The following is a 10400-nucleotide window of genomic DNA, read 5'->3' as shown; positions in this document are numbered from 1 at the left end:
TTCTTGCCTGTGTTACAAGGTGTGAAGTTGAGTCAGACTCAATGCCTGACCACTGCAGAAGATAGAGAGAAAATGAAAGAGTTCCCTATGCTTCAGCCATAGGCTCTATCATGTATGCAATGCTGTGTACCAGACCTGATGTGTGCCTTGCTATAAGTTTAGCAGGGAGGTACCAAAGTAATCCAGGAGTGGATCACTGGACAGCGGTCAAGAACATCCTGAAATACCTGAAAAGGACTAAGGATATGTTTCTCGTTTATGGAGGTGACAAAGAGCTAGTCGTAAAAGGTTACGTCGATGCAAGCTTTGACACTGATCCGGACGATTCTAAATCGCAAACCAGATACGTATTTACATTGAACGGTGGAGCTGTCAGTTGGTGTAGTTCTAAACAAAGCGTTGTGGCGGGATCTACGTGTGAAGCGGAGTACATAGCTGCTTCGGAAGCAGCAAATGAAGGAGTCTGGATGAAGGAGTTCATATCCGATCTAGTGTCATACCTAGTGCATCGGGTCCAATGAAAATCTTTTGTGACAATACTGGTGCAATTGCCTTGGCAAAGGAATCCAGATTTCACAAGAGAACCAAGCACATCAAGAGACGCTTCAACTCCATCCGGGATCAAGTCCAAGTGGGAGACATAGAAATTTGCAAGATCCATACGGGTCTGAATGTTGCAGACCCGTTGACTAAGCCTCTTCCACGAGCAAAAGATGATCAGCACCAAGGCTCCACGGGTGTTAGAATCATTACTATGTAATCTAGATTATTGACTCTAGTGCTAGTGGGAGACTGAAGGAAATATGCCCTAGAGGCAATAAAAAAGTTATTATTTATTTCCTTATATCATGATAAATGTTTATTATTCATGCTAGAATTGTATTAACCGGAAACATAATACTTGTGTGAATACATAGACAAACAGAGTGTCACTAGTATGCCTCTACTTGACTAGCTTGTTAATCAGAGATGGTTATGCTTCCTAGCCATGGACATGAGTTGTCATTTGATTAATGGGATCACATCATTAGGAGAATGATGTGATTGACTTGACCCATTCTGTTAGCTTAGCACTTGATCGTTTAGTATTCTACTATTGCTTTCTTCATGACTTATACATGTTCCTATGACTATGAGATTATGCAACTCCCGTTTACCGGAGGAACACTTTGTGTGCTACCAAACATCACAACGTAACTGGGTGATTATAAAGGTGCTCTACAGGTGTCTCCAAAGGTACTTGTTGGGTTGGCGTATTTCGATATTAGGATTTGTCACTCCGATTGTCGGAGAGGTATCTCTGGGCCCTCTCAGTAATGCACATCACTATAAGCCTTGCAAGCATTGTGAGTAATGAGTTAGTTGCGAGATGATGTATTACGGAACGAGTAAAGGGACTTGCCGGTAACGAGATTGAACTAGGTATTGAGATAGCGATGATCAAATCTCGGGCAAGTAACATACCGATGACAAAGGGAACAATGTATGTTGTTATGCGGTTCGACCGATAAAGATCTTCGTAGAATATGTAGGAGCCTATATGAGCATCCAGGTTCCGCTATTGGTTATTGACCGAAGACGTGTCTCGGTCATGTCTACATAGTTCTCGAACCCGTAGGGTCCGCACGCTTAAAGTTCGATGACGGTTATATTATGAGTTTATGTGTTTTGATGTACCGAAGGTAGTTCGGAGTCCCGGATGTGATCACGGACATGACGAGGAGTCTCGAAATGGTTGAGACGTAAAGATCAATATATTGGACGACTATATTTGGATACCGGAATGGTTCCGGGTGAGATCGGGATAATACCGGAGCACCGGGAGGTTATCGGAACCCCCGGGGAGGTATATGGGCCTTAATGGGCTTTATTGGAAAGGAGCAAGGGAGGGGGCGCGCCACCCCAAGCCTCTCCTCCCCCCCTTTATATACGGAGGAGAGGGGCACCCCATAGACAAAACAATTGATCTCTTGGATCTTTTAGCCGTGTGCGGTGCCCCTCTCCACCATAGTCCACCTCGATAATATCATAGCGGTGCTTAGGGGAAGCCCTGCGTCGGTAGCAACATCATCATCGTCACCACGCCGTCGTGCTGACAGAACTCTCCCTCAAAGCTCGGCTGGATCGGAGTTCAAGGGATGTCATCGAGTTGAACGTGTGTAGAACTCGGAGGTGATGTGCGTTCGGTACTTGATCGGTCGGATCGTGAAGACGCACGACTACATCAACCACGTTGTGCAAACGCTTCCGCTTTTGTTCTACGAGGGTACGTGGACATACTCCCCCCGCTCGTTGCTATGCATCACCATGATCTTGCGTGTGCGTAGGAATTTTTTTGAATTACTACGTTCCCCAGCAGTTCGTTGATTCACTCAAAGCCTCTTCGAACATCTCTTTTGGTGACAATAGCAAGGGCAAGGTATTGGGTTTGGGCAAGGTGGTAATCTCTAATGATTCGTCACTTTCAAATGTCATGCTTGTCTAATCCCTTCACTACAATTTACTTTCAACTATTCAATTGGCTCATGCCGGATATAATTCACATTTTGGTGAATTCCATGTGACCGTCTTTAAGAGAAGCAATCTCAAAGTGGTCTTTGTTGGGCATGTGGAAGACAACCTTTAGTGGTTGATTTCTCAAAAGAGAAAACTCATCTTGCAACATGCCTAATGGCCAAGGACGATGTGGGGTGGCTATGGCACCGTAGGCTAGCCCACGTGGGCATGAGAAATTTACAAGCTCTCTTAAAGGGGGAGCACATCCTTGGATTAACAAATGTGTCTTTTGCCAAAGATCGTCCTTGTAGTGCTTGCATTGACGGAAAGCTTCATGAAAAAGCTCATAAAGTGAAGACTCTCATCACATCCTTGAGGCCCCTTGAGCTTATCCACTTGGATCTATTTGGGCCTCCAACATATGATAGTCTGGGAGGGAGGAGGTATTGCCTTGTCATTGTTGATGACTTCACAAGATATACTTGGGTGTTCTTTCTCAAGACTAAAGATGAAACTCAAGAAACCTTCATCAACTTTGCCAAAGAAGCTCAACGTCAACATAACTGTGAGAGATCAAGGCAATTCGAAGTGGCAATGGCACCGAGTTCAAGAACTATACAATGGATGAATTCTTGAGTGAAGAGGGGATAAAGCACCAATATGCCGCTCCATATACTCCCCAACAAAATGGTGTTGCGGAGAGGAAGAATCGGACTCTTATTGAGATGGCTAGGACCATGCTTGATGAGTACAAATCACCATACAAGCTTTGGGCAGAAGCCATCAACACCGCGTGCCATGCTTCAAACCGGCTTTATCTTCGCAAGATCAAGAACAAGACCCCGTATGAGCTCCTAATCGAGAGAAAGCCTAACGTCAAATACTTTCGGGTATTCGGTTGTAAGTGTTTCATTTTAAACAAGAAATCCTGGTTAGCTAAATTTGAGTCTAGAACTTATGAGGGCATATTTGTTGGATATGCATCAAACTCTCATGCTTACCGAGTTCTCAATAAATCCACCGGGTGCATTGAGGAAACGGTAAATGTGGAGTTTGATGAAGATAATGGCTCCCGTGTGGAGCAAATTGTTGCTAGTGTTGTAGGTGATGAGGCTCCTTCACAAGCTATAAGGACAATGGGGATAGGCCATGATACGTCTCCGTCGTATCTACTTTTCCAAACACTTTTGCCCTTGTTTTGGACTCTAACTTGCATGATTTGAATGGAACTAACCCAGACTGACGCTGTTTTCAGCAGACTTTCCATGGTGTTATTTATGTGCAGAAACAAAAGTTCTCGGAATGACCTGAAACTTCACGGAACATCTATTTGGAAATAATAAAAAATCCTTGCAAAAGATGAAGACCAGGGGGCCCACACCCTGTCCACGAGGGTGGAGGGCGCGCCTGCCCCCCTAGGGCGCGCCCCCTACCTCGTGGGCCCCCTGGAGCTCCTCCGACCTCAACTCCAACTCTATATATTTGCTTTCGGGGAGAAAAAATCAGAGAGAAGAATTCATCGCGTTTTACGATACGGAGCCGCCGCCAAGCCCTAAAACCTCTCGGGAGGGCTAATATGGAGTCCATTCGGGGCTCCGGAGAGGGGGATTCGTCGCCATCGTCATCATCAACCATCCTCCATCACCAATTTCATGATGCTCACCGCCGTGTGTGAGTAATTCCATCGTAGGCTTGCTAGACGGTGATGGGTTGGATGAGATCTATCATGTAATCGAGTTAGTTTTGTTAGGGTTTGATCCCTAGTATCCACTATGTTCTAAGATTGATGTTGCTATGACTTTGCTATGCTTAATGCTTGTCACTAGGGCCCGAGTGCCATGATTTCAGATCTGAACCTATTATGTTTTCATGAATATATGTGAGTTCTTGATCCTATCTTGCAAGTCTATAGTCACCTACTATGTGTTATGATCCGGCAACCCCGAAGTGACAATAATCGGGACCACTCCCGGTGATGACCATAGTTTGAGGAGTTCATGTATTCACTATGTGTTAATGCTTTGTTCCGGTACTCTATTAAAAGGAGGCCTTAATAACCCTTAATTTCCATTAGGACCCCGCTGCCACGGGAGGGTAGGACAAAAGATGTCATGCAAGTTCTTTTCCATACGCACGTATGACTATATTCGGAATATATGCCTACATTACATTGATGAATTGGAGCTAGTTATGTGTCACCCTATGTTATGACTGTTACATGATGAACCGCATCCGGCATAATTTTCCATCACCGATCCAATGCCTACGAGCTTTCCACATATTGTTCTTTGCTTATTTACTTTTCCGTTGCTACTGTTACAATCACTACAAAACACCAAAAATATTACTTTTGCTACTGTTACTTTTGTTACCGTTACCACTACTATCATATTACTTTGCTAGTAAATACTTTGCTGCAGATACTAAGTTATCCAGGTGTGGTTGAATTGACAACTCAACTGCTAATACTTGAGAATATTCTTTGGCTCCCCTTGTGTCGAATCAATAAATTTGGGTTGAATACTCTACCCTCGAAAACTGTTGCGATCCCCTATACTTGTGGGTTATCAAGACTATTTTCTGGCGCCATTGCCGGGGAGCATAGCTCTATTCTTTGAGTCACTTGGGATTTATATCTGCTGGTCACTATGAAGAACTTGAAAGACGCTAAGACAACAATTTATCCCTCAACCACGAGGGGAGGTAAGGAACTGCCATCTAGCTCTGCACTTGATTCACCTTCTGTTTTGAGTAAGCTTGCGACACCTAAACCTGTTTCTGCTATTCGTTCTGATATGTCGCATGTTATTGATGATGCCACTTCTGCTATGCATGATACTTATGATGAAACTACTTCTATGCTTGATACTACCGTGCCACTTGGTGAATTTCTTGATGAACAAATTGCTAGGGCTAGAGAGAAAGAAATTATTGAAACTGATTATATTGATGAAAGTGATGATGAAGACTTGCCTGTTATTCCTGAGGGTTATGTTTTTGATAAAGGAGCTTCTTTAGCTATTTTAGCTTGCAAATATAGATATGAACTCAAGAGGTTATTAGCTAAATGGAAGCAGCAATCTCTTAATGATAGAACGAAACCTGACCCTGCTTTGCTACTTCACCTATCTGTGTTACCGACAAGGATTATGAATTCTCTGTTGATCCTGATATAATTACTTTGGTTGAGTCTGATCATTTTCATGGCTATGAATCTAAAACTGTTGTGGCACATCTTACTAAATTAAACGATATAGCCACCCTGTTCACTAATGATGAGAGATCTCGCTACTTTTATATCCTTAAAATATTTCCGTTCTCATTAAAGGGTGATGCTAAGATATGGTTTAATTCTCTTAATACTGGTTGTGTGCATAGTCCCTAGGATATGATTTACTACTTCTCTGCTAAATATTTCCTTGCTCATAAGAAACAAGCTGCTTTGAGGGAAATATACAACTTTGTGCAAATTGAAGAAGAGAGTCTCCCACAAGCTTGGGGGAGGCTTCTCAAGTTACTTAATGCTTTGCCTGATAATCCTCTCAAGAAAAATGAAATACTTGATATCGTTTATAATGGACTAACCGATGCTTCCAGAGATTACCTGGATAGTTGTGCTGGTTCTGTTTTCAGGGAAAGAACACCGGATGAAGCTGAAATTCTATTGAATAATATGTTGACAAATGAAATTAATTGGACACTTCCGGAGCCAGCTCCTGAGCCTATTCCTAAACCAACTCCGAAGAAGAGAGGTGTTCTATTTCTCAGTCCTGAAGATATACAAGAGGCAAAGAAATCTATGAAAGAAAAAGGTATTAAAGCTGAAGATGTTAAGAATTTACCTCCTATTGAAGAAATACATGGTCTTAATTTACCGCCTGTTGAAGAAACATATGATCTTAATCCTTCACCTATTGAAGAAACTCATGGTCTTGATAACCCGACACAGGTAGTAAAGGTAAATTCTCTCTATAGATATGATAAAGCTGAAATCCCTCCTACTAAAATTACTAGCCAATGCTTGGATGAGTTTGATAACTTTATGGTTAAGCAAGAAGATTTCAATGCTTATCTTGGTAGACAATTAAAAAAAATGCTTATATGATTGAACACTTGAGTAATTACATGGCTAATGTTAAAGGTGAACTTAAACTTATTAGTAAACATGCTTCTATGGTTACAAGTAGAACAAGTACTTAAAGCTCAAAATGATTTGCTCAATGAAATGAATAATAAGAAGAATGACTATGCTGTTAGAGTGGCTACTAGAACGGGTAGAATGACTCAGGAACCTTTGTATCCTGAAGGCCACCCTAGGAGAATTGAACAAGATTCTCAGAGAAATAATATTGATGCACCTAGTCCTTCTAAAAAGAAGAAAAAGAAAAATGATAGGACTTTGCATGCTTCTAGTGAACCAATTGCTGAACCACCTGAGAATCCAAATGATATTTCTATTTCTGATGCTGAAACACAATCTGGTAATGAACATGAAACTAGTGAAAATGTTAATGATGATGTTCATGATGATGCTCAACCTAGCAATGATAATGATGTAGAGATGGAACCTGCTGTTGATCTTGATAACCCACAATCAAAGAATCAACGTTATGATAAGAGAGACTTTGTTGCTAGGAAACATGGTAAAGAAAGAGAACCTTGGGTTCAGAAACCCGTGCCTTTTCCTCCCAAACCATCCAAGAAAAAGGATGATGAGGATTTTGAGCGCTTTGCTGAAATGATTAGACCTATCTTTTTGCGTATGCGTTTAACTGATATGCTCAAAATGAATCCTTATGCTAAGTATATGAAAGATATTGTTACAAATAAGAGAAAGATACCGGAAGCTGAAATTTCCACCATGCTTGCTAATTACACTTTTAAGGGTGGAATACCTAAGAAACTAGGAGATCCAGGGGTACCAACTATACAATTCTCCATTAAAAGAAACTATGTTAAAACTGCTTTATGTAATCTTGGAGACGGTGTTAGTGTTATGCCTCTCTCTTTATATCATAGACTTGATTTGAATAAGTTGACACCTACTGAAATATCTTTGCAAATGGCTGATAAATCAACTGCTATACCTGTCGGTATTTGTGAGGATGTGCGTGTTGTGGTTGCAAACGTTACTATTTTAATGGACTTTGTTATTCTTGATATTCCCCAGGACGGTAGTATGTCTATTATTCTTGGAAGACCTTTTTTGAATACTGCAGGGGCTGTTATTGATTGCAACAAAGGCAATGTCACTTTTCATGTTAATGGTAATGAGCATACGGTAGACTTTCCGAGGAAACAACCTCAAGTTTATAGTATCAATTCTATTGGAAAAATTCCATCGATTATTTTTGGAGGTTTTGAATTTCCTCTTCCTACTGTCAAGAAGAAATATGATATTCTTATTATTGGGGATGTTCATATCCCCGTTGAGGTAACATAGTGTTATTCGAAATTTCTCCGGTTCCATGTTATTCGGAATGAGTTTGTTAACAAGACTTGATCAACCTTGTTAGTGGATTCCTTTTGATGAGCATGAGATGGATGAAACTAGAAGCACAACCTTCTGTACCCTCTTTCTACTTTCTGTTATTTAGTTGAAATAAAGTAAAAATAGTATTTATCTGTCTGTTTTCTGATTTATCCGTGCAATATAAAAATACCCCGAAAATAAAAGTTCTCCAAATGCCCTGAAAATGGAATATGATTTTTTCTAGAATTTTTGAGAATATCTGGCACTGAGAACACAGCGGGAGGGGCAAGCACCTGGCCACGAGGGCGGAGGGCGCGCCCACCCCTACATGGCGCGCCCCCTGCCTCGTGGGCCCATGGTGGCCCCCCTCCACTTATTCCTGCACCCACACACTCCTTCTTCCTCCCACAAACACCAATATCCAGCACAAGCACGAGTTCTACCTCATTTTGCTGCGATTTTCGATCTCCTTGCTCAAAGCACCCCTCACAAAACTGCTTGGGGAGATTGTTCCTTGGTATGTGACTCCTCCATTGGTCCAATTAGTTTTTGTTCTAGTGCTCTATTCATTGCAAATTTGTGCTGCCGAGGTGACCACGTTCTTGAGCTTGCATGTCAAATTTATATGGTTCCAAGTAGTTCTAATGCTTGAAATAGTCTCTAGGCACTTTTAGGAGTAGTTGCTATCAATTTTATTGAGTTTGGTTCACTTTTATTTGAAGTTACTAAAAATTTCAAAAAAAAATCAGAGGAAGAAATATGCTTAGGAAAATGTTCCAAGGTGGTTCTTCAAGGAAGCAAGGACCCAGGCTTGCAATGTGTGATGCTGACGAGGAGCCGCCAAGGGACGGTCCAGTGCGGCCTTGTTAATGGCCTTCAGAAAATTTTATGGATCGAGCGGGAATCAAAGAAGAATTTAACGCATATTTGCGTAACGCTGATCTTGTGAGCTTTGAGGCAGACAAATGCCGCCAGTACCACTATCTCACTAGTTCCTTTGTGAGGAGGTTTGAATTTTCATCTTCACATAATTCTCCAACTGTCCTGTTTGATCTCTATGAAAAATCTTATACTATGGACTTAGAGGATTTTACCGCTGCTTGCAAACTTCCACAATGGGGTAGTGCTACTGAACCTCGCAAATCTGAATTTAGAAATTTTCTTGCTAGCATAACTGTGGGGGAATCTAGAGACATAGCACAAGCTACCATAGGGAGCATTCATTTTCCTGCTATACATTATTTCGCTCTTTTCATAGGTAGGTGCATAAATGGTAAAGATGAAGCATGTCACATGTGTGTCCCTGATCTCAGTATTCTTAGGAGTGCTGTGTTAGGAGACCAAACTTATAACGTGGGAGCCATTGTTGTACGTAGGTTGCATCATAATAGATTTAATGAAGATTTCTTTGGAGGAATTTATGCAGCCCGCTTAGCCGATTTTCTTGGTGTGGACGTTCGTGAGGATGATATTGAGTTGCCTCCTACTTATTTAGACTATAATGCTATGGTTTACCACCAGTTTGTCGAGAGGAATGAATCACCCCTCCAATATCGCTTAATCTTTGACAGACGTCATGTTGTCTGTATTACTCTCCCTGCTCCTGCCTTCTTTGACTATCAGGCAAAAGGAAGATATGTTATTACCAGAGAGGAGGCAGATGAGTACGAGAGGAGGGCGGAGGCAGCTCGCCGTCACGCTGTAGCTCAGGAGGCAATAACTGCCGCAGCTCAGTATGACCCCAGCTACAACTACGGATATCCGCCAGGCCATCCTTGGCAATGAACCAACTTAGGCCAAAAGCCTAAGCTTGGGGCAGTACGTATTTCCCACCGACATTACATTTATGTTCACACACTCATTGCTAGATGTCGGTGCTCATACTCTTTCACTGTAATGTCCATGCTAGTTTATTTTCTTTTTCCTGCTCTCTTCTTGTGTGTTTGATAAACCTTAAGAAAAACCAAAAAAAATAGTGTAACTTTTAGTTAGTTTATTTTTCTTGCTGTAGTAGTAATAATTAAAAAGAAAACCCAAAAAGATTTCTTGTTCTTCTTTTGCTTGTTGGGAGCTTTCCTGTGTAAATAGTTTTATTTTATTTTCTTTTCTTTGGGGGTCGATAGGAGAAGATCATGATTAAATTGTTGAAGTGGCTCTTATATGCATTATTGTTGATTTAACCAAGAGCCCATATTGCCTTGTCTTCTCCTATTTATTGAATGCTCGCAGATTCCAGCTTAGTCCAATGCACGTGCACTCTTATTATTATTCACATCGTTCAGTCATGCAAGTGAAAGGCAATTATGACGATATATGATGGACTGACTGAGATGAGAAAAGCTGGTATGAACTCGACCTCTCTTGTTTTTGTAAATATGATTAGTTCATCGTTCCTGATTCAGCCTATTATGAATAAACATGTTTGCAATGA

This window comes from Triticum aestivum, chromosome 1D, assembly GCF_018294505.1.
Source record: "Triticum aestivum cultivar Chinese Spring chromosome 1D, IWGSC CS RefSeq v2.1, whole genome shotgun sequence".
Classification (NCBI taxonomy): Eukaryota; Viridiplantae; Streptophyta; class Magnoliopsida; order Poales; family Poaceae; genus Triticum; species Triticum aestivum.
Note: the sequence above shows the minus strand (reverse complement) of the source record.